Source organism: Ornithodoros turicata, chromosome 1, assembly GCF_037126465.1.
Source record: "Ornithodoros turicata isolate Travis chromosome 1, ASM3712646v1, whole genome shotgun sequence".
Classification (NCBI taxonomy): Eukaryota; Metazoa; Arthropoda; class Arachnida; order Ixodida; family Argasidae; genus Ornithodoros; species Ornithodoros turicata.
The window spans coordinates 63,341,102-63,346,929 of record NC_088201.1 but is presented as its reverse complement, the minus strand read 5'-3'; the positions used below and the strand labels follow the sequence as shown (position 1 = coordinate 63,346,929).

The 5,828-nt window shown below is 41.2% G+C and overlaps 1 long non-coding RNA gene across 1 annotated transcript; it reads right to left on the bottom strand.

Moving 5' to 3' along the window:
- Nucleotides 1-847: 847 nt before the first annotated feature.
- On the bottom strand, nt 848-2,423 carry LOC135399672 (uncharacterized). Its single transcript, XR_010424382.1, has 3 exons — nt 2,321-2,423; nt 1,934-2,049; nt 848-1,368 (listed from the first exon to the last, which is right to left on the bottom strand). It is a non-coding gene; the product is annotated as an uncharacterized LOC135399672 (long non-coding RNA).
- Between the last annotated feature and the right edge of the window lie 3,405 nt (nt 2,424-5,828).

The following is a 5,828-nucleotide window of genomic DNA, read 5'->3' as shown; positions in this document are numbered from 1 at the left end:
TAGTGCGGCTTCGTTTTATTCTTACGTTGAACGAAAGTATCCGAAGAGACGTATGCTGTCGCAGAGAAACCTGTCTATGTTCTGTACAACAGACGTCCAATAAAAATAAGTTGTGGCTTTACATCACAAGACACCTCTATCAACATACGTCTGCAAGCAGGTGCTTTCTGTGACGAACAGGAATAAGCGGAACTTACGCTCAGAACTCGCAAACGCAATCACTTTCACCCGACGTTTTTTTTTTATTTCTTTATTTATTTATTTAAACATACTGCAACCCCTTTAAGGGGTTATTGCAGGAGTGCATCAAAGAAGCATTCACAGGAGAATTGGCGGACAGAACCATCCAGAGGGTTCCAGTCTTCAACGAAACAAGGAAAAAAGCTATACTTAAAAACGTCAACACGGGCCAAATGGGCACAATATTTAGCTGATGAGAGCTTCTGAGTGAGGATCTTCCTGCGTATGATAAATATTTGCTAAAAGGAATTCTTACTTTACCATTAATAATATAATGAAATGTTCTAAGGCGAAGAGCACGCCGTCGAACCTTTAGTGGAGTAATGTCAAGATCACGAAGTGCTGTACTTGGTGAAAACCATGGATCGTAACGCGATAATATAAAACGTACTGCCTTATTTTGGACCGAGTCAAGTTTAGCAATATAAGACTTATTGTATGTCCCACACTTCGCATGCATATTCCAGGGCCGGGCGTATTAGCGTTTTGTATGCAAGTAACCTAATTTCAGGTGTAGCAAATTTTAATGTCCTCCTCAAATAGCCAACCTTCTTCAGCGCTTTGGAACAGATCATTTCTATATGTGGTGACCAGGACAATTGGTAACATCTCATTACGGCCCGAGTCTCATTACGGCCGAAAGTCTCATTACGGCCGAAAATCCTTTAATCCCCAAGTGTCTCGTTACGGCCAAAGTCTCAATACGGCCGAAGGTAGTCTCATTACGGCCGAAGATGTCTCATAACGGCCAAAAAGAAAAAAGAAGCATCCACCATAGTAGCTCTGTATATACTGTGTTTTATGCTTCCCAAAATGTGTCCGAGGCGGTGTGCCCCCATGGCTTGTGTCACACACAATGGTTCATGCACACAATATTGCGACAGTGTCTCATGCATCCCTTGTGAAAAATGTTTTTATTGTCATATGTGTCACACGATATTTGTATGTGTTACGCCATTTTCTCTCAGTATTCAAGCAACATCCTACTCGTTGGTTCTGTGAGCAAACTGTATGTGTGTGTGTTCTGAAAAGTACTCCACAAGGGAGCCCACTGGGAGCTCCAGGAGTCACATGACCTATGACCATGATCTTCTCCCCCACTAGCTGCCTTCTACAATTTACGTCCACCTGAAATTTACAAAAAAGTACATAAGCCACTGAACAAAATGACATATGCTCTTGTTTGATGATGACTATAAGGCATATGCTGTCAAGCAGACTTTTTTTTTCATATATTCAAAACATATTCAAGAATTATGGACAACAATGACAATTACGTCATAATAATGCAGCTGCATAGCGAGGAAACTATTTCAGGAGGTGTTTTATGAGGCTTGACATGGGGTGGAGGAGTCCTACTCGTCAGTGGTTTATCAAGACCCCCCCTAACTTTTTTGCCTGTGCACCCCCTACAGGGGGTGCCCTTGCGATTTCAGCTTCAGATACGTCTGTAATGATATGTTAAGCTGTAATGACGTAACTATTCCAACAATTTTTTCCAACACCCTTCTCGTGCTTGGGATTCTGGATAAACCACTACCCCTTGTTCATTTTCGTGGGGCACTACATTAGAGCTTATGCCACTGCACTGATGTCACAATGTTAAAAGTGTGTGTCACTCTGGGCATTCGGAATTCCTCTAAGCGACAATATGTAAATTCAGAATATCCGAAGGGTAAACATCAGATGTTACCTGCAGGCTTCATGCTGAAACGCGTGTACGCAAAACACTTCCGCCGTGGTGGGCGACGCCGTTAGTGTAATCATACACGCAAGACAATTGCGGGCACATGGAGTAGTGGCAGCAACCTGAAAACGATACATTTTCTTGTTACATATGAGTAATCAAAAATATACATTCCCACATGTTTCGTTTTGTCGTTTGTAGGAAGCGCTAGTAAGGGAACAGCACTTGGTTGGTCACATGCAAGCCACAATGCGAGAGGTGCCGATATTTCGATTACGCGATCAAGAATTAAAAGTCTAGAACCATGCACACTTCCCCAGCATCGTGAGACATGACACCATGTATTCACGTATAGTGTAATGATATGCAGGAATGAAAAAGATGCCAACATACCTGTAATCCAGTGTCCCATAAGTTTGATTCGATTTTTTGGCAGCTACCATGAAGAGCAAATGCACGATTCACAAGTTTCGTTTCGCCATTTTCATTGTTGATTTCGCAATTTCGCAAGCGTCGAGCAATCCCACGTGACCTCCTTTGGATCAGTGAAAAGTGAAAATTACTCGCGTCATGAACATATATGTTCATCTCAGCGCAAATCACGTTTTGCATGCTATAGAAGGAGGGGGGATCAATACTCTTCCTTTCGTGTTTTGATATCTTGTTGTTTTGCTACTCTCACTTCGGAGTTCGGATGGTGTCTAGCAACGTTGGGTACATCGTTTCTTGTGTGTGTGAGCGAGCGGTTGCTGTTTACGACTTGTTCATATATCGCTTTGTAGTGTTGTAATGTGCAAATTAGCGGACTTTATAGCGGCTCTCTATTTTCCGTCGTTGTCTTTCGAGCAGCGCCTGTTGTTCCGGTAAAAATCGAGTTGAATGAATCGCCACAGCCCCAACGTATATCGCGCAGTGTTGACCAAGACCAAGTCAAGCAGGAATTCTGGTGAGTAATGCTTTCGTAGATTGCCTGTCTTAGTAGTGTGCTGTCCACACATAGTTGGATTCTCATAAGAGTAATTTAAATTAATCAAAACAGCTGAAGTGCCTGTAATAGATGTAACTCGGTATCCGTTCGTAGGTTTGCGCAGTTTCTAGTTGGTTGCGCGTTTAGGAACAACAAATTTATTCGAAGACGATAAGATACCGATAATGCATCACCGTACAGCAGCATTTACTAGTATCATTGTGAGCCATATTTCATTTGTTAAAATTTGTCGTCGTATTTCTTCAAAAATAAAAGCGCAAGTCGGCGTACTTGAATTGATCTCCAAGAACTGCTTACGTCGAACGTCTGCAAATGTTGTACTTATGTGCCTTCGCGCACCATAGTAGGCACAAAGCATATCTGATTAGAATAAATACTTCAAGAGGAAGTCATTCAAATACATTGTTATTTATAGCTGGTTTTCCATTCCAGGCATGGTATGTGGCTGCACGAAGGATTCCGAAAAAGAAAAACAACAACATGGCTAATAGGATGTTGCTGCCCAGGGAGTCCTGGCGAAGAGGTGAGCTGTTAAGATCATCATAAGGTTCTGTTGTGAAGGGAGAAATTTTGTAGTAGTGCACGAATGTTAATTCGTGCACTACTTTTATAAAAAAGAAACCAGAAATGGAAAGTTATGCATGCATCATTTCATGAATTGTAATGTATTACTATTTGATATTCACATGTTTCCATTAAGGGAATGAACTACTGAACCTATATTCATATCATGGTCATGCTCTGTGTTTACCAGGAAGTCACATTTTTAAGGCTTGTCATTCTTTTGTCTAAATGAATATTTATGTTAACCTTGTATGAAATAGCAGACACGTATCAACACGTGTGCAGCTTGTGCACATTAAAACGAGCCATGTAGAGACAAATGCTTGTTGTTGTTGTTTTTAATATTCTAGCCTATTCATGGTTGCTCATCGCTTCTTGCAGGTTTACTCATTCCAGAAGCAAGAATTGTATCATTGTAAGGCGAATGGAAATAAACTGACATCGACTGAGATAGGTGCTCTGTCATGGCCAATGACTGTAGGATGGCTCCAAAAGCATCACAACAAAGCCAGTATTCATCTAGCTCTCTACAAGTAGCTAACTCCACATAGTAGCCTGCTTCACAGCCTACACTACCTTGTGGGAGCACACATTACACAATATGTTGCATTGTGCTGTGGTATGATAACATACCGTTTGTCTCGCAATATGTGTATATAAATATGATAAGGGCACAGTGCATGGCTTATACCCTGCTGAATATATATCCATACCTGGCTGCGACATTGCATATCAATGCAGGTTACAATACACATTTTGACATTTGGCCTTTATGAGACATCTTCGGCCGTAATGAGACTGCCTTCGGCCGTATTGAGACTTTGGCCGTAATGAGACACTTGGGGATTAAAGGATTATTGGCCGTATTGAGACTTTCGGCCGTATTGAGACATCGGCCGTAATGAGATACAATCGGACAATTTGGGGTTAAGGATAACACCCAGGTATTTGTAACTGTCGACCGATGCTATAACCGAATGGTCAATTTTATAGTCAAAAAGGAGCGGAGAATAACGGCGTGTAAATGTCATTTTGGCACATTTTCCGAAGTTAATGAGCATGCCCCACTTGTTGCACCACGCAGTGATTCTATCTAAAGACTCTTGGGGTAATAATTGATCACTATGTGAAGTCACCTCTTTATAGAGGCGCAGTCATCTGCGTAAGCCTTACCTCCGCTGGAACCATCCTTAGCAATATAATTAATAAACAGTGAAAAGAGCAGCGGTCCCAACACAGACCCTTGTGGGACGCCAGAGATCACATGGGCATCTGCGGAAGTACACTGGTTATAAAAAACACTCTGTGATCGACATGAAAGGTAATCCTTAATCCATGATACAATTTTCGAGTTCTTCAGCAAGGACTGCAGTTTTAAGAGTAGTCTACGGTGGCATACAAGGTCAAACGCCTTGCTAAAATCAATGAATATAACATCTGTTCGTTTATTCCTATTAATGCCAGTTGCCAGACAAACCAGCCAGTTGCCAGTGGACAAACTCTATAAGCTGTGTAACAGTGGAGTACACAGGCCGAAAACCGTGCTGATACTCAGACAACAAAGAGTGGGACTCCAAAAAATCGGTTATATGGTTACATAATACATGTTCAAATACTTTGCAGGCGGTAGACGTTAATGAAATTGGACGATAATTCTGTACAAGCTGCTTGTTGCCTGATTTAAAAATAGGCACAACAATAGCTTTCTTCCATATATCAGGCACGAGCTCAGAATTAAACGACTTATTGAATATTATTTCTAAGTATTTGGACATCCACTCTGCATATCTAGCAAAGAAGACGTTTGAGATTGTGTCGGGACCACTACTCTACTTAGAATCAAGTTTCAATAGCTGGTTGAAAATGCCAGAAGCAGAGAAATGCAGATCGTTTATCGGAGGAACCTCATCGGCTATAGAACGAAGTCTGTACCGCCCTCGTCATGTGAACCAAATACGAAAGAAAAGTAACCGTTAAAGTGGTTGGAAATGATTGAAGCATCAGAGGAAATATCTCCACAGATTATGAAAGAGTGCACGTTAGATTCATACAAATTGATACGTTGCCGCAATAGTTAAGAACAAGAGGTGTCAAGTTTCCTCAGCACAGAGCAAATAAAAAGGATTGCTGACCCTGTGACTCAGCTAGCAACGGGAATATACAGGGTGTCCACGCTAAGTGTGAACAGATTTTTTAAAAATATATATAACACTTTTTCCAAGATGAAATCAATTGCAATATAGCATATGCTGAAGGGCACTCCCTAGCAGGGCATTAGCAAAGTCCAAAGGCAATGTCTTAATTAACTTTCATTAATTAGCTTTTTAATTATAAAACTTACAAAGTTGT